Here is a 27,067-nt window from a genome sequence, read left to right as displayed (position 1 = left end):
AAATATAAACCTTTTATATAGAAAGCAACAGAAAAATAAGAAAAAGAAACTTTAACAACAATTCACATAGTAGCTAAGGTCCCTTTAATAAAAATTTGGTTTAACAAACAACAGTAAAAAAATGTTTTTAAATTACAACAAATAAGTAGAAATATATAGAGTAAATAAACCCTTTTTTATAGAGGGTGGACAACAAAGCAACAGAAAAATAAGAAACAGGAAGTTTTACAAGAATTTGACACAGTAGCAGAGATTTAAATCTTTTGATACAAATTTGTGTGTTTAACAAAACAACAACAGAATTTGTTGTACAATAGATCATGCAGTAGCTAAGAGAAAATAAAACACTTTAATTAAGAATCATAGTGTTTTAAATCAAAGCATCAGAAGAAAATAATAAGGAAGTTATACAACAATTCTCATAGTTAACAGAAGGTAAATATTACACTTTCATAGAATTTGTGTTTAGCAAAACAACAGAAAATAGAAAACGCAATTTAGTTATGTACATGAGAAATCCTACTCCAAACAAAAGAAACAAATGCAGTTAAACAAGTTTGTATTATTATCACCATCTTTCGTTCAACAGTAATGTGCAAATTTTAAGATATTTATTTATAGTTTATTATCAATTTATCTAATAGTAATTACGTTGGCTCTTCTTTTTTTCATTTAATACATGTTATAATATTAAATAATTATTATAGTACCTTAAATAAGACATTAATCTAATATCATTATAGTCATAATACTATAATATTCAATTTTTGTTTCAGTAATATAACTTTAATCAATTATCCTTTAATATCTGTACCAAAGATGCATCCCTTAATCTTTTTTTCCATAGAATTTGTATTCTTGTTAAGTTTTTTGTTTGTTGGGTTTTATGTTGCACCAACACAGTATATGTCATATGGCGACTTTCCAGCTTTACTGGTGGAGGAAGACTCCCTAAGTGCTCAGATGCCTCTCCGTGCATTATTTCAGGTATGAATAAGCGCCTGAGTAGAACCGCCGACATTCTGTAAGCTAGTTGGAAAGTTCTCGATAAGTAACACCCTTTGTTCCCAACCTTAGTTGAAAACTTCAAAAAATTATATCTATGTATTGTTAAATTTTGAATATATAAGCAATTTATTTTGTTTAATGCAAAATAAAATTTGTATAATTATCACTTAGTCTATCATTATCTTAATTATCATCATCATTTTAATTAATCATATAAATGAGTGATAATAATTATAATTACTTTTGTAATTATCATCATTTTATTAATTAACTTTTTTTTAATTATTAATTACGAAACAAAGATGTTTTTCTCTATTTACATTTTAACTTTTTATTAAATATCAAAAGCATTCTTTTTCAATTCTATAGTACAATTAGGACGCTACTTCCCCATTTTTGATATTAAATATTTCTATTTCATGCTTTACTATAATTGGACTTTATATATATCACCAATTAAGGTCAAGGTAACAATTTTCCACGCCGCAAAATAAGAAAACCCGTAGTCTTTAAAAATTGTTTTTCTCATTTTGATGTCAAATTATCAATGTTAGGGTATTATAACCAATTAAAACAGATATTAATCTGTGCTGTAAAGCAAATCCATACATCTGTCACGAGGTAAATTGCTAATCAATTTTAACAATATACAATTAATCTGTCCGAATTACGGTAATTTTCCACGCAGATTTATAGAAACGTATTCTTCACCGTAATTCAAAAATCATTTTTCATGTTGGTAAATGTTTTTCTATTATAATGGCAAACTTTGCACAACAAAGACATTTCAGCCATTATGGCCATTATATAATCGAAGAATGTAACAACCTCGATGATAAAACAAACATTATTGATAGATTTCTATAAATAACATTGATTTTTATTAATTATTGTGTCAATAATCGGAAAATCTAAACAAACAACATGGGAGTATTTTTCAATTATCTCAATGAAAGAGTAATGAAGATGTCCACATGAAAGCATTTGTTTTCTTTTCTTGTGACATATACATTGTGATCCCGACATAAGAAGCTTATGCTATCAAAACAATACGGAGGCTTTTGAAAAAAAGCAATCAATTCCAGTGGCCTGCTTGTTTAGAATTTTGACTTTAAATGACCCTGAGGGTTTTATATTTAAGTAAACCAAATTAATATACTGTAGACAAGCGGTGGGTATAAAGACAGTCAAAATTTCTCGAGGGTCATCAAGTAGACACATGTACAATATTGTCGGTAATTAGGTAATTTATTTACCCATCTTGAGACACACACATTAAATATTGTTTCAAGATTTCAAGAAGTGATGTAATTTTAGTTTTACGAGTTAAGGACAATCATGGTGACCACTGGCCAGCAGTTTATTATGATATGATCAGATGATTATGCTTCTTCATTAAACTGAAATGTTTGTACAATTAATGACTTAGTTTTAATTTTGTTTATTTTTGTTGACTTCCTCATTTGGGGCAATAGCAAAATCTCGTGACGTGAATAATTTTAACCATTGACCTTTTATAAAGGTTAATAGTTGTTGTTATGTTTTGAATAAGTGAAAATATTATTTGCAATATGATACACAGGTTCAAGCTGCAATGTTAAGTTCTAATCTGTTATTAAATACTGTTTATTTCTCACATTTGTTTGCTTGTTTTTCTGATTTTTTAAAATTAACACAGGAAAGTTTTTCTATGCAAGGTTCCCCAAAAATAAATTTGGAAGTTATAAATGTAAACATTCTAAGCTATTTTAGGGTGCAATTCATCATCATACAAAAAATATGCAAATGACTGAAATAGGGTAAACAAAGTGCCTTTGTTGATTTTACCCGGATGATGTATTGCATAGAATTGTGCTTCTGCATCTTTTAAATCATCACTTTCATTTCCAGTTATATCCACCTTAAAACTGACATATTTCAATGTGCAATAAAAAAAATTTCAACCTAAAAATAAGTATGCTATCTTCTTCACAGTGCTACTGTGAAATTATATCAGCCACACCAATTTCAGATATTGAATCACTTTATTCCTCTCAGTATAAAAAACTTATGATATATCTTTTTAATTTCATCACAATTCAGTTCATTAGTTTCATCTGTAATAATAATCTATGGAACTTTAACAATATGTATTGACATTTCAAGATACAGCACTTCAGATATATACTGCCAGCGTGAATCAAATGTTACTATATTTAGACAGGCTTTGTCAGAAGACGTTAGGACCTCAGGTGCACATTACAAATTAAAAACTAACTTCAAATTACTACATTTTGGTTTATGATTCATAAATAAATACACAAGAAACTGGATCTGACTTTACAATATATCTTTCCAGAAGAATTAAGAGAATATTAGCACTCTAGAAAAGCGGTTGGTGGCGGCTGAGGGGTATAAATTAACTGAGGCAAATATCAAGAAGAAGATGGATGATGGTTTTACAATAAGTGTTTGTTGATCAACTATGTTTTAATGTCATTTATACACCAGCCATGAAATATAATCTTATTCAACCTGTAACTTAACTCCTGCCTATGTTGACCCTATGTCTTCTTCATGCATGACTGAAGAGAGTTTGTGTGATATCTGTTACAAGATAGAACACTTTTGCCCTTGGAGCACTCGAGCACAAGCGAAAACATAAAAAGACCAACCATATAACCAATACTGGAGCAACGCGAGCATTGCACAGCCTGAGAGAGAATATAAAACTCTTGCAGAACTCGAGCCTGAGCAAGAACAATAAAAGACCTACAATACATCAACGATACTAGAGAAAGGCGAGCATTGCACATTCTGTGCAACTGATCAGATATATCAAAACCCCTAAAACTACAAATAGACTGTTCCAAATCCAAAGCAGGACAAGTCCACTTTAAAAATTTAGCAAGGGCTAGGTGTTATTGTCTCTGAAATAAAATATTGTAACATTAAAACAGTCACTTCTTTGACACCCAATTTATATGTTACATTGTACAATTGTCACAAGATAATTGCAGAAATATGCTTTCTATAAAACCTTTCTATTGATAGCGACAAAACTACTGCAGTGAAAGCCTCTCTATGAACAACAAAGGAATTGCAGTGATAGCCTTTCGATAAATAGCAACAAAGGAATTGCAGTGATAGCCTTTCTATAAATAGCAACAAAGGAATTGCAGTGATAGCCTATCTATAAATAGCCACAAAGGAATTGCAGTGATAGCAATTATCTATGAATAGCAACAAAGGTATTGCAGTGAAAGCCTTTCTATAAAAATTAACAAAGGTAAATTGCAGCAACATGCTTCTTTTAAAAAAAAGGAAATAATCTCATATGAGGTGGTGGTCCAAGTCAAATAAGAGCATCAAAAAACCCTATAAAAGCTGACTTCTATGTGAAATATAAAACTAATAGCTTTTCAAATCTCAGAGATATTTTACTTTCATAGGTAAATTTATATTTATTGATGTGAGGATACTAAATACAAAAAATTACATTCAGACTTTTAAGAGAAGATATTTTAAGCATGTTAGAACTCCCACAAGATCTCAATTCTAAGTAACATGAATCAGTTGTTTTCCCTATTAAGATTTTTAACAATGACTGTCAATTGTTTCAAGTTACTGTAGGATTATAAATAACATTACAGTCAACCTTTAACTCATTTGAGGATTTAAATGCCTACCAATGTTATATACTTTGAGGGCTTAAACTATCTGAGAATTATATAATTTAAAGATAAGGCTCACATGTGAAGAAGCTCCTAATTCATCCTATTTTTTTTTCAGTTATTTTATAGCAAAATATCATTTATACATTGTATCACCACTCCAATATGTTTTTAGAAGAAAAAAAATTATGCATAATGAGTGTACAATAATGCTTAATACTTTAACTGTGTTATACATTGCTGAGGACAATACTGAATTCTATTGGACGGGTACACAGCTGTCAAAACTATATTGGACTAGGTGCTAGCCGAGTCTGATACAAGTTTTGCAGCTGTGTATGAGTCTAATACAATCAGTATTGTTCTCAACCAGGTTTATTGGCCTCTTTATTTCACATCATCATTTTTGACATTTAGACAGAATTTTGTTACTTCAAGTACAATAAGAATTTGATATGGATTTTTGGATTCTCAAAATGAAAACGAGGCTAGATGGAGAATAATATGCAATAGATAAAGATATTTTGGACTCTAAAAATGAAAGTGAGACTATTTTGGGTGTGATATGGTTTTAATATGGACTTTTTGGACTCTAGACATTGAAATCAGGCAAAATTGATAAGATTGGATAAGATTGGATCCAATAATGATTTCTATTGGAGCATCACATGGTGCAATATTTGCTGAAAGTGCATCAGTTATATTTCATAATATGTGAAGTAAATAATTATGTACATGCTGATAATAGACAACAACAACAAGTCTTTTACAAGAGCTGTTGGTAGGGTGTTCTACTATTCTAAGAGTTAAACAATAGCCTGGAAAGCATTGTCTTAGAAAAAAGGGCCATGACTCTGTCAAAATCCATGTTAGATTTATGGGCCTTGGATAGTCACCTCCAATTATATTCTCAAATTAGTGAGTGAGTCCCTTCAGGACTTTTTGAAGATACCAACTTTCACACAAAAACTTAAACTTTACAAACTTAAGCTGATGGATGGGTAAGTACAAAAGAAAAGTAGGTCTAAAAACAAAGGATATAAGTTCCAGAGAGGTGATATATCTTTTTTAAAACCTGACATAAGAAAGTCATTGCATTAACTTTAATGGATAGGCTTACACTTAAGTGATATACCAAGCAATTGCATTATTTGTATGACACTCAATTTAGGGATAAAAATATGTCAACTAAAAGGAAATTTAGAACAAAATACATGTATTGTCAAAATGATGCCATTGATTTTACCATCAATCCTTCCAAGCAAAATTGAAGAAACCCACTCCTCTATTTTTTAATGATGTTAAATCCTAAAATCATGACTGATTAGGTCACAGATTCAATCCCCATAGGTAACATTAGTGCTGTAACTGCAAAAACAACAACAACAACTAATGACCCACTGGGATTCTAATGCTATTTATTTTCTTAATATCTCCTTTATATCGAGAAAAACAAAGGGAATATGCCTTATGGTACAGAATTAAGAAATACTGTGCTTGATAATGAATGAATATGGTACAGAAATTTAGAAATATGGTTTTGATAATGAATTCTTAATGTTGCATATCTCTGGCACAGCAAGCCTCTGTAGACCAATTATCTCTTTATTTAAACAATTTCAAGTCTTAATTCTCAAAGTAAGATTATGCAATAAATCTTTCATACTATCATAGTTACTTTATAAGTCAAATCTTTGTTTCCTTCAGGGTGTTGCTCTGTACAGGTTTCACTATATCTTTATTTTGGAAGTGATCAAAATATGTACTAGTGATACAGTCAAACCTGTGAACACCTTAGGCCATCCAACAGAAAGAGAGTCTGAGCATGGTCTTTATAGACAAGTGGTCATAATGTGGAGGTTACTCTGTTCTATTCAATCAATGAAGGGTTATCCAAATAAGTGGTCTTTATTTGGAGGTTATTATTCAATCAAGGGTTGTCTAAAAGTGACCTTTATTTACAGGCTGATCTTTATTCAGAGGTGATCTTTAACACAAGTTTGACTGTATATATGTTTTGGAAAGTTCAAAATTGAATTTCATTTCTCTCTCATCCAAATCAAGCCCATTAACTTATATTTACTGATAAATAAAGTAGGTTCATTTATATTATTATAAATTAATTAATGTATGGGCTTGGAGATCTAAAACAACATTATAGTTAAGTTCCACAGAGATATTGTATTTGTTTTTGTTCTTAATTTAGTACCATTTTCTCTGGGAATATAATTGTGCAGGTGTTTCAAAAATCTATTCTTTCTATCATCACACTTTCATTGTTTTGACAGAGAAAACTTCTAAATTTTTTGACCTTCCTATGAGAACTAATGAACATGTGTTAAATACACATCAGCAAAAGAGGTCAGTCTTTCGGTCAGTTTAGCTGCTTCAATATTCCAAGGAATTTTTTCCTGTGAGAGCTTCAGCATGAAATGTAAATATACATCTTTCCCCGACAGACATTGTCCAGCACACCTACTTTACAGATTGTCTGGAAGAAAGACATACTATCCTGTGTTTACTTTCATGTCCGTACATGTCATGTTGAACATGCCAAACTTGTCCAGTGTAAATCAAACACCAATTATAATGTTATAATATATACAGAGAAAAAGACTTTATCATCACCTATATTATCATCACTTCATGATTTTAACATTAAATCAAAAAGAAATTAAGACATGTCAAAGCGACCAGTGTAATTCTTACTGTATGTCTAGGGCTGCGGTTCCTAGAAAGTCCCCGGTAGATTCTTTGGTAGTTTAGCACGGAGGAAGGTAGTCTAGTACTGGTGTAACTCTCCAGGAACGATGGTTAGAAAACTACCCGCCCATATGACTGAAATACTGTTGGAAAAAGGCGTAAAATGAAACAAACAAACAAACAAACAAAACTTTTCTCAGGATAATGAATTTATGTACAGTATACAGTATTTGACTGAAGAGAAAAATGTTTATTAAAATGGTCTTAAGAAAGTCCTAAAGTTGGTTTTATGTCCCAATACTTAGGATACAATAGGACATCCTCCAAGGACATTGAGCAAACATTAGATGTACCTAATAACATTTCTCTAACCAAATCTCAAAAGCCTCTGGTCTCAAAATTTCTATGATTCTTTGGTACCATCAAAAACACAAGTAATTACAGACTGGTGTCTGTAAATGCTATTTGTAACATTTTCAGATTGTTGTCTATTTGTAACCTTTGAACTTCCGGTCTTTTGTATCCGGTACAAATCACATAAATATGTCAATTTCCCAAACAATCTGAAGTAGTCTATACATACTGTATATTGAGTATTGTCAAGTATTGTAGGTTCCATCCCAATCTTTTGTAATCAGAGATAACAAATGCTATCCAATTCAAAGCCTTTCTCTGACATAACAAATAAATGTTTCTCCGAAATAGGATAATCAATTTGGTGGGAATATTTAGAGTCATTCTACCATACTTAAGGCAGTGATCTAATTAAACTAGTGATTTTTACAAAAAAAAAAAAAATCAACACCCCCACTTTATGTTTTTCAAATCCCCCCTTATGCCTATTGCTAAAAATTTTTTTCTAAAATAGTCAAACAGAGCATTTTAACAATTTTTCTATAGGAATATCGCGGGACACCCACAAAATCACGTAAAAAATTTGAACTAAAGTTTACATGATATATAAATGCTGTCTCTCATATTTTCACAGCTTATGAAAGAAAATTACATTTTGGTATAGCGAAAATTATTGACATTTTAAGTGTTTATGAACCTTTTAACCAACATTATATAACACTAAATTTCGATTACTTGGCAGCTTGCGTTGTTTTCTTGTTAAAAGCCATTGAAATAATCAAAACAGTGTCTTAAATGATCAAGTATATAATAGTGAAAGGCTTAAAGAACAAATATAATCAGATAAAAGTATATAATATGTATACTCAAATTGTTATCAAAATCTACTTCTGCAGAATTTTTTCTATAGAAGTTTATTACAGGTAAGTTATGTATTTGTTCATGCAAGAGCTGTTGGTAGGACAGTACTTGCTCAACTTTTCACAGTGCTTGATAGTATTACAAAAGCAACAAATGTAATACTATCCTTATTAATTTATAATCTATGTAGATATCCTGCATTTGGACTAAATATGCGCCTAAATTTTCTAAAAATAACATAACTGCTGCAGTGTTTATAAACATACTTTTATATGTTTGTATTCAGTTAAAAACTTTCTACCAGTATTCTGTATATGTCCAAAAGAAATGACTTAATTGTTATTGGTTAACATTTGCATGTAGTCTACAAATGACTTCTATTGGTTTTCATGTGAACATAATCTATGACTTACTATTGGTTTTCATGTGAACATAATCTATAAATGGTTTGCAATTTATTTTGATATGAACATAATCTATAAATGACTTACTATTGATTTAAATGTGAACATAATCTAGAAATGACTTGCTATTGGTTTTCATGTGAACATAATCTACAAATGACTTCTATTACTATTGGTTTTCATGTGAACATAATCTATAAATGACTTCTATTACAATTGGTTTCCATGTGAACATAATCTTTGACTTGCTATTGGTTTTCATGTGAACCTAATCTACAAATGACTTGTATTGGTTTTCATGTGAACATAATCTATAAATGACTTCTTTTACTATTGGTTTTCATATGAACATAATCCATGACTTGTTACTGGTTTTCATGTGAACATAATCTACAAATGACTTCTATTGGTTTTCATGTGAACATAATCTTTAATGACTTACTATTGGTTTTCATGTGAGCATATTATCTATGACTTACTATTGGTTTTCATGAGAACATAATCTATAATGACTTACTATTAGTTTTCATGAGAATATTAATCTATAATGACCTACTATTGGTTTTTATGAGAACATCAACTTTAATTGACTTACTATTGGTTTTCATGTGAACATAAACTTTAATTGACTTACTATTGGTTTTCATGTGAACATAATCTATAATGACTTACTATTGGTTTTTATGAGAACATAATTTATAAATGACTTACTATTGTTTTCATGTGAACATAACCTATAAATGACTTACTATTGATTTTCATGTTGCTGCAGTCTACAAATGGTTTGCTATTTATTTTATTGTGCTTAAACAAATAACTTGCAAATGGTTTAATGTTCACACATTAAAGACTTACTATTAGTTTCCATATGCAAAATTTTAATGAATTCTTACAATCTTCTTACTATTGGTTTTTTAAAAACAACAATTTTCAACCAACACCTTAATTGCTACTGGTTTAATTGCTACTGGTTTACATGACTTGTGCATTATTATTCTATTAACATCTGAATTTCTATTGGTTTTCATGTGCATATATTCTATTTTCAATCAAACTGTTATCAAAATAGGTTGTAATGCGCATGAGACTTCACTTAAAACTATAATATCCCTTACTTTAAAGTGCCTTTACAAGTTGTTATTCTATATATATATATATACAAAATGTTTTCCAATTTGCACTGCAGGTTTTTGGTTTAATGAATTTCACACAAAAAACTTGTTCATTATCAGTTTTACTGAATAAACTTTCAAAAGCTGGTTCAGGAATGCTTATCTGATTTACATAATATTTCAAATGGAATACATAGAAAAATTTAATTTAAATTTTACAGATAAAGCAAAAAAATTATAAAAACCCCAATAAATGCACAACTCTTCATAACATGCAGTCTATACATTAAAGCCAATAGTTCTGCTATTGAACTGACAGTCTATTCAGCCTGCAGTACATGAAAAGCTTAACTTTATATATAATTATATTATCCTATTTCATCTATTTTGAATAAATGTATTTCAATCAATTTTTAATGAAATGCAGTTTAAAGAATTAGAAATGTATTTACAAACTGCATTAGAATAAATTATAAATGTAACAATGTTCCTTCAACTACAAAGAAAAACTTTTCAACCAGATGTTTGAAAATTTCAAATCTTTATTATTACATCATTAACATTATATAATATACGTTACAACATTAAACACTGCATAATTACCTTACAGTGGCACTAATTAAACCAATCACGTGCACAATTAACTACACGTGCACAATTAACTCCCACCATACACTCAACCTGTAATACCTCAATAATGTTTCTTGCAACAGTTACTCTAATACAGCTCCTGCCTAAACATTTCTATGAAATTTTCTTTTTCACCGCCTATAGCGGTTTTCCTATATTTCTATGTACTCCAACAGTGCCAAGCATGTTAAATTTCAGTATCAGATAATCATCCATTAATTATAACAGTTAACAGCATGCAACTGTGATACTTTACAATCAAACCAGCCTCTCTTTCAGTTTCAGCCAATCAGAATGCAGCTTTCATACAAAATGATCACTGATTGGCAGTTTTAATCACAGGTGTTCAGTAGAGATAATGATGGTAGAGAAAACTTCACAATATCTGATTAACTTTATCAATGGATATAGACCTTCTTCTGCCAATCCAAAGAATCTATCAGTCTAAACAAAAATAAAAACATTAATTTCGTTCAAGTAACATTTTTGGACTTTCTAAGATTTGTATAAAAAAAACCAGATTATATATAAATCTTAAGATTTTACAGATTTCATCTATCAAGTTCATCTTTTGAAATTTATTTATTATTATTAAAGTCATTAAAAGTTCAAAGGAAAGTGAATAATGTAACTGATATTTTAATTTCACATCTGACTCAATTGAAATTCTTTAAAACCATATTTTTTTCCCAGTGTTTATGTATTACATACATCTTTAAAGGATTATGAATGTCCTTTAGATAAATGGCATTTTTACAGGATTTTTAAGTTTCATCAATTAAAGGAAGAAGGAAAAAATTATAACCAAAAAAAATTTCAGACCAATGTGTGTCTCAACAAAACCATGACATCATTAAGTCATGACAGGAATTTTATTAAATTTTAAAACAAGAGCCATGTCAACATGGCCATCCCCCGCCGAATGTGTTTTGCTCATTGGAAGAATGTATATGTAGTTAGAGCAGAATAATTCCATTTTAAGAGGTCTTTTGGTAATGAAAAACTGATGGCTATAGTGATTACAGATTTGAAACCTATGTGAAAACTGATGGCTGAAAATAACAAAGGGCAATAACTGAAAAATAATGCAGGGTAGGTTATCATCCTTGTGTGCTGCATCCCTCCTCAGTAAAATCTATCCACCTATGAAGTTTCAAGTTGATACTTCAAATACTTTTTGAGAAAAAAAATTGAATTGAAAAAATTAAGTATGAAAAATAACAAAGGGCAATAACTCAAAAAATTATAAAAGGTACAGTTATCATTCTTGTGCAGTGCACACCTCCTGAGTGAGATCTATGCACCTGTGAAGTTTCATTTTGATATCTCAAAGGCTTTTTGAGTTATGCTCTGGACAAAAATTAATTTTGAAAAATAACAAAGGGCAATAACTAAAAAATAATGCAGGGCAGAGTTATCATTCTTTAGCACTGCATTCCTCCTCAATGAGATCCATCCACCTATGAAGTTTTCAAGATGATACCTCAAATACTTTTTTCAGATAAGCTCTGGACAAAAATAGCATGAAAAAAACAACAAAGGGCAATAACTCAAAAATTGTATAGGGAAGAGTTATCATTCTTGCGCACAACATTTCTCCTCAATAAGATCTATCCTTCTATGACATTTCATGTTGATATCTCAAACACTTTTTTTGAGTTATGCTCCACTTAGGTGAAAAATTAGGTATGAAAAATAACAAAGGGCAATAACTCAAAAATTATGAAAGGAAGAGTTATCATTCTTGTGCACTGCACACCTCCTGAGTGAGATCTATGCAACTATGAAGTTTCATGTTAATATCTCATAGGCTTTTGGAGTTATGCTCTGGACAAAAATCAATTTTGAAAAATAACAAAGGGCAATAACTCAAAAATCATGCAAGGTAGAGTTATCATTCTTGTGCACTGCACTCCTCCTCAATGAGGTCTATCCACCTATGAAGTTTCAAGTTGATAACTCAAATACTTTTAGAGATATGCTCCGGACAAAAATTTCGGACGGAAGGACGGACGGATGAAAGCACGGAAGGTCGGACGGACGGACGGACGGAGACTATTACTATATCCTCTGCCGAAAATTTTCGGCGGGGGATAAAAAAGGATACTAGGCGATTAAAATACTGTATAAATTGATATTTCCGAGTGTAGAAAAATTTCAAATTCAAGTCATTTTGCAAGAGGAAATATTAACAAATCATGCCAGGGTAGAATTTAATGACAGGTTGGCTGATAACTATGAAAGCGGAAATTTTAGAGATTTGCGTCAATATGCGAAATTCGCCAAAATTTAAGCGTCCCTAACTCTAAGCCACATATACAGTAAGTAGAGATAACATGATATAACTTGTTTGTTTGGTTTTATGTATTCTATACTGACTTGAACACATGTTTTGGTTTTATGTATTCTATACTGACTTGAACACATGTTTTGGTCATATCTTGGTGGTTGAACCACTTCACCAGGTTTACTTGGATAACTAACCAGTGATTACCAGTTTCTCAGCAAATGCCTGACTACTAATCTCGATGATTTTTGAATCAGTGATGTGAAACAATTATTCATGACCATAAGACTAAATGTTTGAGATCCATTATGTCTTGGAAAAATTGTGCCATACCATAGGATCAAACCAGTGACCCCTAGATTACAAAGACAATGCTCTCCCTGTTAAGCTAAGCAGGGGAACTGGCCACGGATTTGGTAAAAGCAAAATCATACCATAGGTTGTAATGACCTAAAAGAAGACATGGGTTTGGTTGCATAAAAATCATGAAAATACAATACAGAGACATTTTAAAAGACCATAGTTTCATAATAGTCATGACATGACAATATAAATAAAGATATTAAAGGGATTAACTTTTTGAAATCATGAAATCACAATATAAAGAGACTAAAGGGCCATAACTACTTCATGACACCATGACACATAATTGAGTCTCTATACCACAAATCATGAAACAAAACTCAGTTTAAGAAACATTTTGGCTCATTACTTACCCAACCCCTCGCAATATATCTTAAATCAACTTATCCATGTTTCAATCTGGGCAAAACCATTCATTATACATAGGGAAAATTTCAAAATATGTACTGACTGAATACTGTGAACAGGGCAGACCATGATTCAGACAGCGAGGATGTGCTGGCTGATTTTGGTCTGCACTGGTCACATTGTTAGAATCACGTACTTGCTGTCAGCAGGCTAATTAAAGATTTTAAGAATAATGCGCCAAATTAATATTGAAAATAAACAGTAACAAACAGAACACAATAAATGGTCATAACATGATTTAAACTGATATAATTGCATAACATTATGCAGTGATGTATCTGAACAAATTTTAATTGTAAAATTCTGAACAAAGGTAGATTTTAATTGTAAAATTCTGAACAAAGGTAGATTTTAATTGTAAAATTCTGAACAAAGGTAGATTTTAATTGTAAAATTCTAAACAAAGGTAGTAGCGACAGTTAAAGAATAAAGCACCGATTATTGTTCATTGAAAACTATTTAACTATACTAAAGGAAGAATCTGACTATTCGACTGGAAACAACAAAATTTGTATTATTCAAATGGTCCAACAACAAAACTATTATTCAACTTAAAACAATTCTGTATCTTTCAACCACAAACAAATAATCTATATTGATTCAGCGACCATTAAACTGAATGCAACACTGAGTTGTTATACTGCCATTTAATCAAAGTCAATAAACAATTCAAATCATTAAAATTTAAAAAATATAAGTTTCAAGTTCTGAAAACTTTCACAGTTAGCTATAAATCGCACGACTTTTTTTCCCCGACAGCCTGTTAAAGCCATCTGTAAACTCCTCAGCAACACCCTCCATTCTGATTAACGCGCAAAGTGTCGAAAACTCACCAAATGCAATACAATGACAATGCTGCAATAAACAATGCCATGCTAACTTACAGTATGCATCATATTTACCTCTGGGACTATTATCTTACACATTTTTTGCGATGACAAATCAATTTAGAGTATCTAATTCAACATGAAACGCCCGTCCTCCCCATTTTTTCTCCCTCTTCTCACACTCGCTCCCGACTTTCTTTCATCATTAACATGCCATATTTGGTTTAAAGGTGTTCAAGTGAACAATTAAATGTTTTGTAATTACTCTATTGGAATTTGCTAAGATATTTTCACACTATTGTTCTAGCTTGTGAAGAAAATTTGATAGCGCTTCAATAAAAAACAGGAGTATTCATTATTTCTGAATAAACTTTAATGAGGGTGTATTGAATGCATGTAAAAGCAGATATAAATAACTATTTAAAAGAAGTGTGGGGGGACTTTCAAAATCTTGCATTTCTTTCACAATGATTTTGTACATCAAAAAATATGATAAAGAATGACCTAAGTACCCTGCAACTCCGTTATAATGCTCATATTGGGGTCCAATCGCATTAAATCGGGTTTCTGATGTATCTCTGAAACAAAGGATTTCTCATAGAAGAAAGATATTATGATGTCCATAATCAAAACAAGATATCCTTGAATCAAAAACAAGAAACCCAGGCTGTAACAGTGTAATAGTGCATCCAAGTAAAAAGGAAGAAAAAAATATCAATCACATATCAGTATAATTTCTGTCAGCTTTTGGCAGATTACAAGATATGAGGTGATCACAAAAGCTCACCTCAACACACTTTGAGCTCAGTTGAGCTTAAAAACACTTCAGAAGAAAATTTTTATGGTTTACATTTAACTTTTAAACATTACCTTCGACTCTAAATAACTACTTTTGTACAATAGCTAAAAGAAACATCATAATACTTAATTATTCATATATTAGACACTTGCAGTAAAAACGAAGTATCAAATTTGTAACAGTGTTAGGGACAATATTTCAGCATTTGTCAATCGAAGGCTATATATTGCAACATGCCGAAACATGGTGGCCGTATCTAAATTACAATATACATTAAAATTATCATTTAAATTGAAAATTACTGTGTATGCCAATCATAAGAAGTGAAGATTTCATTATAAACTATCAGAAAATCATATTACTGTCTCAAACTAATGAAAACATTTTAAACGTTTTCATACTTTTTTGTTTTGAAAATAGATTATGTTTTCAGAACTGAAGGGAAAATTTGAAACTCACTATATCTTTTGTATAATTAAAAGTACACCAAAAATTTGAAGCATTGTAAAGTCAAAAGCTTTCATTATAAATATGAGCTGCATAGTAAAATAAAGTGTTAAATAATCATGCAAATTTGAAAACTTAAATTTATATTTTAGAAATTTAACAAAAGCCATTATTATTTCCCTAAAGCTGTAAAAGTGTTATTTAGGTATTTAAAAATATTACATAACTTTGCATTCATTGTACAGTTTATCTATTGACTAATTTTATTTGTTCTTTCAGATCGACAGAATTTTAGGATCAAGCTGGCTTTTTATTAAATGAAAGAATCGAGGGTTTAAAAAAACCAACAAAATCAAAAACAGAACATGAAGTACAATATATGTATATTGGTGAAAATGATGCATTTAGAGCGGTGATGTCAGTTTCGCTATCATAATTATTGTCATGGTTCAGAACTGTTCACTTTTTAGGGGAGAAGATGTAAAAGCAGCTGGATAGCTCAGTCTGTAGAGCCATGGTATGGTATTCTGAGGGTCCTGGTTTCGAGTCTGGATCAGGCTGCACATTTTTCTTATCCTGTGACATTTTGCATCCAACAGGGACCGTGACTGAATATCAGCTGAGAGTTTAATTTACATTGCTCTATAATATAGAGTATGTCAAGGTTCAGATCTATTCACTATTAAGGGGAGAAGATGTTTCTCTGACTATAGAACCACGGTATGGTATTCCAAGTTTTAGTATTGTATAATTAGCATATACTCATACAACTTAAGAGTTTTAATTTGAGGAGTTGGGGGCGGGAAAGAGGGAGGACAGAAGGTGTGTGACAGGTAATGTTATGGACAATTGAAGTTTATTACACAGATAATCTGTTAGACTATATAATCATATATCACAGATGTTCAGTCTGATAAGCCCATACTGACCTCAGGTACAAGCTGATATCAGATGACTGAGGCTGACCCATGTCTGATTCTGATTATCTCTCCACACTCTGCTGATCAGCCACTCAATTTTTACCCTAACTTCGAACAGGACACATTTACAGAGCCTTATCTTAAATGCAGAAACCCTCAACATGGATTATACCTGCCTGTATTTGTAAAATGATATAAAAAATGCCTTAAAAATTTTTCAAATCTGTAGACATCCAGTAAATTACCGTCTTTGATGTTTATCTTTTTCAGTGAAAGAGGAAATATAATTGTACTTATGTTTGGATATCTTCTAAAATCATCTCTCATGACTTTTACTGTCGTATGGCATAAACCATACAAAACAGTGTCTATACTTTAACTATCAGAAATATTTTAAGATTAGAAAAGCCTTTCCTTTCTCTTTCCGATCCTATCTTAGAGAATTCTGTAAACATTTTCTAGGCAATCTCGAAAATCTATGAAAACTTATCTCAGAGAACTTGACTGTACGGAGCTTAATGTAAACAAGGTTTCGGGTTTTGTAGAAGATTCATGTACCGAACTAATGGGTGGCTATCAATTACCGCGGGCTGAACCGACATGCCTTATTCTACTCTATCATCCTACTCTAGTATCAACATGTCAAAATAAAACCCTCACATAATGCAATAGATTATGGGCTACGTATTTTCTACATTATCGAAATGGCGGACAAACTTGCGCAACACCCATAATTAAAATCTTAAGACCGAAAATTAGGAAGACAAAATATTGGTGGAAAAAAATGTAATCTACGATCATAAACATCTCTTTAACAGATTAGTGAAACAAATTATAAATGAAATAATGGAGATGAGAGATAATTTCACAACATTTGTGTCTGAATTTATTTCCAGTAACGCTCTAGAAAAATAGAATAATGAGGTGTCTTTCACTTACTTTTTTATTGGAAAATTTTTAAACAGTTTCATATTTCAATTTATTATGAAGACATATTTATTATTTGAAATATATTCGTTTTTGCTTGATTGTAAAGAAGGCTCATGAAGCTTGTTCGAACAACTCTAATATTTCTTTGAATATGGATATGACCCAAGAATTGCTTGAACTCATGATTCCTTGGTTGCAATAACTCAAAAAATAAGAAGTGCAGAGTAACAATTCTTGCACTCTGCACCTCGGGTCATTTAAAAAAAGCATGCATTCTAAGTTTGGAGTCAATCTGACCTATAGTGACTGATTTTCGCTTTGGACAAGTCTAAGGGGACACCACAGTCGCTGCCAACGCTGACAAAAGTAACCCCTATATGTCAACATTTTCAAGGTGGCACAAAAAAAAAGCCAGAAATATTCATGGAACTATTAAGAAATACACTTGTCACATTTTGCTTATTCAAAATGTGCGAAGAAAAAAAAAACCTAGTCTCTGTTCTAAAATATAACATTTTTTGCCCCTATGTCAAAGAGCCACCATTAGTTATAACAGCATTTCAGTGATGCAGTAACTTTTAAGCAGAAGACAATTTCATCAACTCCCGTATATCAGTTGTAGAAGTGAATAAAAAATTCATACACGTAACAGTATGTCAATGATAGGTCCATATATCAGCATCAACCTATTTCAACATATGACAGTTGTGTAAAAGAGTGGCGCCAATGATATATCGGTCTCGTAACTTGGTCTGAGCTTCAACATATTCCACAATCTGTTTGCGTTTTTTTTTGCCCACCATGTTTGAGTTTGTAAAAAAAAACAACAAGCATTTTTAATTGAAGTTGTATGAAAAAGTGATTATTATCTCTGACAAGTTTTTGATTGAAATATAGTTAAATGTTTCAGTATTGCTAAACTTTCATTTCAGTCTTATATGCTGGATACAAAGTTGTTTGTGAACATCATTATCAATGGAATAAAACTCTTAGGAGTACCCCCTCAGTTTGTTCTTGGCAAAATTATGCATCTGCAAATAAAGCACTATTATAAATATTTGCTTCGAACACACCAAAGTCAGGAAGACAAATGATACCCGAGACGAAATTGACTCATGTTGAAATTGATACATGTGTAGTGCTGTCTGAAGCCCTGTCGTTAAGACCACTTTTTAAAGGTGCATTTCCTTACAGATTAACTCATTTAAATTCAACTGTAGTAAATTTCTGTTTGTTATACTACTAGTTACTATCTTCAATGAGGGTCCTTTCATCTTTACAGGCACCATATAGCAAAAATTTATAAAGCCATATGGCATACTGACATGACCAATGTCAAATGCCCTTTAAAATTCAGTTCTGTAGCACAAAGTGGCAATTTTCATACAGAATTAGATTGGTGATGCCAAGAGAAGATAACTGTAATGTGCCCAAGAAGGGCCTAAAAAGAAGGCTCAAGTCAATATGGAAGAAGAGCCAAGCTAGTAGTCCTTACAGTCACAACATACATCATCAAACTGTCTTTCTACAAGAGCTCACACACCTTATAACATATTACAGTCTGTAAAGACACTCTAGAAGAGGAACCCATTATAAGACAGTTGTGAAGGGCTATAGCATTGGATTTCTAATCAAGGGATTGTGGGTCTGAATCCAAACAAAAGAAGACATCAGCAACATACTCAAGAATTTAGCATGACTTATAGTTCTATGTTTCTAAGTAAAAAGTGAAATGACATTGATGGAAAAACAAACAAACAAACATAAGGCATAGGATTCTTCCATGACAAAGAACAAATCTATATGTGTTTATTTCTAATGTGAATGTACTGGTACGAAGCAGGTAACACATGCTGGGCGCAGGTTGTTAGTGTTTTGACATTAATCTGACAGCTGGCAAAACTATGTTTATTTCATGTGTTTATTTCATGTTTCTTTCAAAACGTACATACCTTGTAGCAGGTCTCGGAATGCCAGGCTCTTCCGTTAACTAGATATAATTATCTTTTATTGCCTATTTGTTACTGGTGGTCCTCCGGAAAACAACTCATACCTTCTCATATCCTCGTAATTTCTAGAGTTTCAGGAAGACGGCCCTCTCTATCAAACATAAACTATCACATTGCCAATTGCTTTACTCTTGGTAAACCCTACAGTTTGTGTATTTAGAGGCAATACGTTTATGATATGTAGTATAAATAAAACCACATTGTATAATAAATTATCTACTTTTATTATTATAGAAACTGTTCTGGAACCTAACTATATCAACAGTTCAGGTAAAATATGCCAATGTTTGTCATAATAATATCTCGGAATTCAATTTTGATTTTTATGCAGATGAAATAGAAAAGAGAAAAAAATGTAAAAAATTAAATGTTGCGGATTATACGGAGATGGAATAAATTACAAAAAGGAAAAAATAGATTATTCGGATCAGGTGGATCTAGAAAATATATATACAAATTTTTGAAAGACGATATGCAATTTTTAATAAGTTTTGATTTTTGTCCATTAAAGCGTGTTTAAATATTTTCTATTGAAACTGCAATACATTTATTTTCTTTTTGTATATTGACAAATATATAAAATTATATCTATAAAATATGTCTTTTATGACATAAAAAATAATGATGATGCCAAGAAAAGACATAAAACATGTACCATGGTTAATATAAAGAATATATATTATACCATACGGACACACGGCAGCAAACATTGACGGGCAATAAACTACAACAAGTTTATTGTTCTTGTTGAAATTCCTGATGGAGCGATAAAAATGAACCGACCAGAAATTATGGTTTATGTACTGTTTGTTTGCAGTTTTATTGGATATAATATTAGAGCGCAATCATGGTCTGATCGGAAAAAAAATCTTTCCTACATGAAAAAACTTTAAAATCATGAAATTAAGTAAATTGCGGAAACACGAGGGTCGATAAAAGTGTAATGATGAATGTTTTAATAAATGTTGACAAAATGAATAAGTTTTCATTTCAATTCCATCTTGCTATTTCATTAAGTTAATTGAAATTCCTCAAGTGCGGTAAATTATGTATAGTCTCAAAGTCGGATGAATTATTACTCGGAATTTTTTCGATTCTCGGTCCTTTACATAACAGTATATATATCGTGTGATCTATGATCTGGAATACAAAAGAACATCAATATATTTATCTCTTTTTATAGAATTCATTACTTTTATATTAAATTCTGTATTAATATATCTTGCTATTTCATATATCCCGCTATAACTTGACAGGCTTTCAAAGCTTAGCAGGATTTTTTCATTAACTGTAAAGCAACAAAAAAACCAAACCAACATTTGAGTCACGTCATGACAAAACCAACATAATGGGTTTGCGACCAGCATGGATCCAGACCAGCCTGATCAGGATCCATGATGTTCGCTATCAGTGTCTTTACTTGTTATAGGGTCTGTAAGCGAACAGCATGGATCCATGCTGGTCGCAAACCCATTATGTTGGTTTTGTCGTGACGCGGCTCATTTATCATATCATACTGCTTTTTATTTTATTTTTTGGTATTGCTTTTTTTAACTTTAAGTGCTTGCACTCTGAATTTATAGACATCACCTCTTATACCACTAAAACAAGAATTAAATTTCATCAAAATTTTATACGAGAAACACAATTTAATATTTCAAAATTTAACGGCATGTTTTATTGTTTGAAACAACAGCTTAATGGCAAGCTTTTACATGAAGCAATATAAAACGCTGCTGGATTAAAATCTAAAACTTTCAAACTTGTACTTCAAACTTTCTCTCTGAAATATCACCCATGTTTTATAGTTTAATATACACTGAATCTATCAGGTGGAAAAAAAAACAACTTGTTTTAAAACTACATCGTTTTTATTTCCAGTTATGTAATAAAATGAAGTATGTTTTCAGTCACGATCTATCAGCAATGGTGTTTTTTTTTCCTTTTCATAATAAAAAAACACTTCAACCCAATAAATTTCATAAAATTACACCTTCCTCTTTAACAGAAATTGAGCTGATGCTCTTATACCTTTCCCCATTTTTTTCTCCGTATATTCATGAATTCTCTCACTTTTTATAATTTCATATTCATCCCCTCATACACTTTTTTACCCATTTTGAAATTAAAGAATTAATAGAATGTCTGCCAGTGTTATTACTTCACCATTACAAAACACTTGTCATAATGTACAATACCATTGTTGTGAATAAAAAAAATTATAAGAAATTTAAGTGTAATAAGAAATTTTGTAGGGCGGGACAGAAAAACAGAAACTTTACGACTTATTGCCAATGAAACATCAGTTGACCATGTTGCCAGTAAACAACAACATTGGATTATGTTGCCAGAATACAACAATATTGCATCATGTTGCCAAAATACAACAACACAGCACCATGTTGCCAGAACACAACAACACAGCATTATGTTGCCAGAATACAACAACATTGCATCATGTTGCCAGAACACAACAACATTGCATCATGTTGCCAGAACACAACAACACAGCACCATGTTGCCAGATTACAACAACATTGCATCATGTTGCCAGAACACAACAACATTACATCATGTTGCCAGAACACAACAACACAGCACCATGTTGCCAGATTACAACAACATTGCATCATGTTGCCAAAATACAACAACACAGCACAATATTGCCAGAACACAACAACACAGCATTATGTTGCCAGAATACAACAACATTGCATCATGTTGCCAGAACACAACAACATTGCATCATGTTGCCAGAACACAACAACACAGCATTATGTTGCCAGAACACAACAACATTGCATCATGTTGCCAGAACACAACAACATTACATCATGTTGCCAGAACACAACAACACAGCACCATGTTGCCAGATTACAACAACATTGCATCATGTTGCCAGAACACAACAACACAGCATTATGTTGCCAGAACACAACAACATTGCATCATGTTGCCAGAATACAACAAACACAGCATTATGTTGCCAGAACACAACAACATTGCATCATGTTGCCAGAAACACAACAACATTGCATCATGTTGCCAGAACACAACAACATTGCATCATGTTGCCAGAACACAACAACATTACATCATGTTGCCAGAACACAACAACATTGCATCATGTTGCCAGAACACAACAACACAGCATTATGTTGCCAGAACACAACAACATTGCATCATGTTGCCAGAACACAACAACACAGCATTACGTTGCCAGAACACAACAACATTGCATCATGTTGCCAGAACACAACAACATTACATCATGTTGCCAGAACACAACAACACAGCACCATGTTGCCAGATTACAACAACATTGCATCATGTTGCCAGAATACAACAACATTGCATCATGTTGCCAGAACACAACAACACAGCATTATGTTGCCAGAACACAACAACATTGCATCATGTTGCCAGAACACAACAATATTGCATCATGTTGCCAGAACACAACAACATTGCATCATGTTGCCAGAACACAACAACATTGCATCATGTTGCCAGAACACAACAACATTGCATCATGTTGCAAAAAAAGAACATCAGTGCAGTTTGTTAAAGACCACAACACAGTTGCAAGATGTTGCCAAAAAGAAATAACTGTGTTCCATTAGGATTAAGGGAAAGAATGAACAAAGTATATATCCAGTAAAGCATTGTTTTTGGGTTAATTTTTAAAATTTTTAAACATAATAATACCTTTAAAATCAAGCTGTTTTCTCTCCAAACCATACAAGGTCAATGTCAAAACTCTTATCAAATTAATGAGTACTGTAATCAATGAGCATTTTGGCAAGTTTGATTGTAATGCTAGTGAAGAACATGTTCTCAGCATTTTTGACCAGCTGCAAATGCTCAGTCCTAAACATTTCTCATCACAACTTGATAAGGGCAATAAGAAGAGAAACATCTTCCAAAACAAGCACATATATCTGTATCACAGTCAAAGTGGAACCAATCCAAACTAAACCAGACTGACAAGCCAAATAATACCATGTCATGTTGTATAAAAATAAAGTAAAATTTGTATAAAACAAATTGTACCATTATAAAATGAATGCTCAGAAACATTTATGCATTAAACCAGACTGAAAAAAAATGCTCTGACAGCTAATGCTGCAATGGTGTTTGACAGCTTGCTGCAATGGTGTAAGGCTTAGGTCACGGACCAGAACAGGACCATGACAGTCTGCAATTCCATGCAGTGAAATCCATCAAACAGGTATTAACATGTTGAAATTTTAAAATGGGCTTGTCCAGCTCTTATCTTTGTAACTTGTCAATGTTAATTTTGGGTGTATCAAGATGAACATTTTTTTAAAGTTTGTTAGCCAACTGTACACAGCCTGGTGATATTTTTGCATATGTGCAAGCTGGCCTGGCTCTTTACTGATTGCAAATGCTGTTAACTTTTTATTCCAGAAGATCAGGGATTAATCTAACAATGGACTATTCCAAAGAATTTACAGCATTAACTAGAAATGTGTCCAAAGGACACGGATGCCCCCACACGCCACTGTTCTGTCAATCTTATGACTCTAGGTCAAATATTTTTTGGACTACATGTGCCACAAGTTGAAAACTAAAAATCAACAAAGGGCCATAATTCTGTTAAATTTGGTCGCAGCAAAAATTCCTTCCTTTACTACCATCTACACATTAAGGTTGTTCATCCCTGGAAGTTTAAGCAAAATCTGCCATCCGGTTTAAGAGGAGTTGCGTTCACAAAATTTCTACATAGTATATAGTGAAAAAATCAACAAAGGGCCATAATTCTGTTAAATTTGGTCGCAGCAAAAATTCCTTCCTTTACTACCATCTACACATTAAGGTTGTTCATCCCTGGAAGTTTAAGCAAAATCTGCCATCCGGTTTAAGAGGAGTTGCGTTCACAAGATTTCGGGACGTACGGACAGACGTACGGACGGACAGACGGACGGACACTCGGACGGACAAGTGCAACGCTATATGCTCCCACTCTGTGGGGGCATAAAAATGATCACCAGGGTAAAAGGGTTACCTATAGATTAATTTGAGGAAGAATTGCAATCATTCTAGTTTGGAATAGGCAATTCAACAAATTATTGGAAATGTTACCAAGAAAATCACTTTAAAAATCATAATTGGAGGGTCGCACAGCCTTTTGTCTCCCTGAATAAAAATATATCCAAGCCAATTGCTGAAAAGGCAATATGCAAAATTGTTAAAAAAGCAATATGCCAGGCCACAAAGGCGCCTCTGCTTGTAGTTCCTATATCTAATACAGTAATACAATATTGTAGAATACAATATAAAATTATGTAAATCTCGCCCCAAATTCTATTGGGCTTCGAGTCTATATAGAAAGACGAATGAGGTTGTTTCGAGTTCAAATTCAAGACAGATCAATAAATATATAAGTATTTGTCTTTATTTTGTGTGCCGCCGTATGATTTCAATAGGATAAAAAAATGATAGATTGCCAAGAAATACAATCTTCAATAGAATTTGTGCGTAAAGAAATCATAAAGAGAAGATATAGGAGACAACTTTATGGAAAACAATCCTATGTATTACTGTTTTTTATGACAATTCTTTTTCAAAATTCGTGGTCCCATGATTGTACTATAATGCATGCTGGAGACAAATTGCTTTTTGTTATTACATTTTTGAAGTGGTTTCTTAAGAAACAAAGGGCTCCATGTTAAATTTGATTAAACTCTATGATGACATCACTATCTCTGTCTTTGTTTTACCCCTTATAGTGAATTAATGCTGTAACTGAACTTAGCTTCGAGTATCAATCAGATTTAGGCTAGCCTAATCAGTATCAATTGGGTTAAGGGTAGCCTGCAAATCAATGCATCCTGACCAAATCAACTGGATTCAGGCTAGCCTGCACATCATTATCATTGCATTAAAATTCATTTCTCAATTCATTAAGGTAAAATTCATTTCTCAATAATATTCATGATGGCAAAATTCATTTCTCAATTCATTATGGTCAAATTCATCACAGTATATTTTCATATAATCATATCTATCTTCCATATAAGCTTATTTCATATACTTTGTATCAATAAATTTATTGGCTTTGTCTTATATATCAATTAAGTTTTTATTTCATGGGTATAACTCTCATTTACTGAAAACGTGCTTTTTTATAATCATCCAATTCAGCTTAAAATAAGGTTGTTAATTTTCTTATCACTAGCTATAATTCACAAATCTTTCACAAAATTAGAATACCGTATATAAGTTAAAGCAAGAAATATTATTTTTAGTTTTCTCATAACCAAAGAATGAAAATACAACAAAGTTGATTTAATGAGTTTTTGTACTCTAATAACTGAAGAATAATAAAAAAAAACTACTCCAAAGTTTATTTAATGGTGGAGAAGCTGTTTAATAAGCCCCTGCTGTTGTTTTTTCTCTATTCTCCCACCAGAAGTAATGGTTGCCTAAATAGCCCAAGTAATGATGCTTTAAATTCAATTAAGACATTACATTTTCCCTAATGATATAGATTTACTTTATCGCTATATCGCTAAACTGCCACTACATACCTACATGACCCACAAGGTCCCCCCTCACACTTTCTGTTACATTCTGCCTCTTTTCATTTTTCATTCGGCAATTACAAAATCACAAGAATTTTCAGAAATAGTTCTTCGTAATCAGTGAAAAAAACTTTCAATTTCAAATTACTATACATTTGCAATCATCAGAGTATTACCATAACTAGGTTCTATTATACTAAATTATTACCAGGTTCTAGAGTACTAAATTAGTTTATCTTTAGAACTATTTTTTTCTTTCAGTTTAAATATTGGTTGGATTCTGGCATACAGCCACTGCAAAATTTTTCTAATAATTACTATAATAAAATTGCAGAGAAACTAATCATGGTTTGTTTAAATACAACCTATTATCACATAATTCCTTCCATTATATTGGTATTATACAATCATTGATGATAAATGCTACTGAAGGTTGTCAAGAAATCAAGAAACATTTTTTTTTTTATTATTCTACACTTTACAATATTTTTATCAATAAAATTGTCCTCCATCATGACTTGGACTTAACTTTTCGTTTTCCATGCTTTTAAAGTATATTTTGAATTTAAAGATATCAATTCATATGTCCAGAAATAGCATTAATTATCACCTGATCTTTTTTTATAGTAACACTTAGGCCATTTGACAGCTTTGCTGATGGAGGAAAACTGCCTTGTGCATCATTTCAGGCACATTATTGTGTAGAAACACCGCCTTGTTTAATCTTGCTGGATAGCTAAATTTTCATATGAAAAAATCCAAAGTCCCTGACAAGATTCAAACACACAGTGATGTGGGGGAAGG

The 27,067-nt window shown here is 31.8% G+C and overlaps 1 protein-coding gene across 3 annotated transcripts in view; it reads right to left on the bottom strand.

The window, feature by feature from the left end:
- The window catches only part of LOC132746049 (putative protocadherin beta-18), a 102,832-nt gene that overhangs the window by 29,389 nt on the left and 46,376 nt on the right, over positions 1-27,067 (bottom strand). Inside the window, exon 1 of one of the 3 annotated variants that reach the window (XM_060735128.1) lies at positions 10,786-10,912. The exons of 1 other annotated variant lie outside the window; for it this stretch is intronic. The gene's annotated coding sequence lies outside the window, so the exon portion shown is untranslated. Of the gene's footprint in view, positions 1-10,698; positions 10,913-27,067 lie in introns of those variants that run through there. One more of the 3 variants, XM_060735111.1, reaches the window with a different exon arrangement.

The sequence above is a fragment of the Ruditapes philippinarum genome, unplaced genomic scaffold (genome assembly GCF_026571515.1).
Source record: "Ruditapes philippinarum isolate M1 unplaced genomic scaffold, ASM2657151v2 ctg5380_1_1_1_1, whole genome shotgun sequence".
NCBI classification, from domain to species: domain Eukaryota; kingdom Metazoa; phylum Mollusca; class Bivalvia; order Venerida; family Veneridae; genus Ruditapes; species Ruditapes philippinarum.
This window is presented reverse-complemented; position numbering and strand designations above follow the sequence as displayed.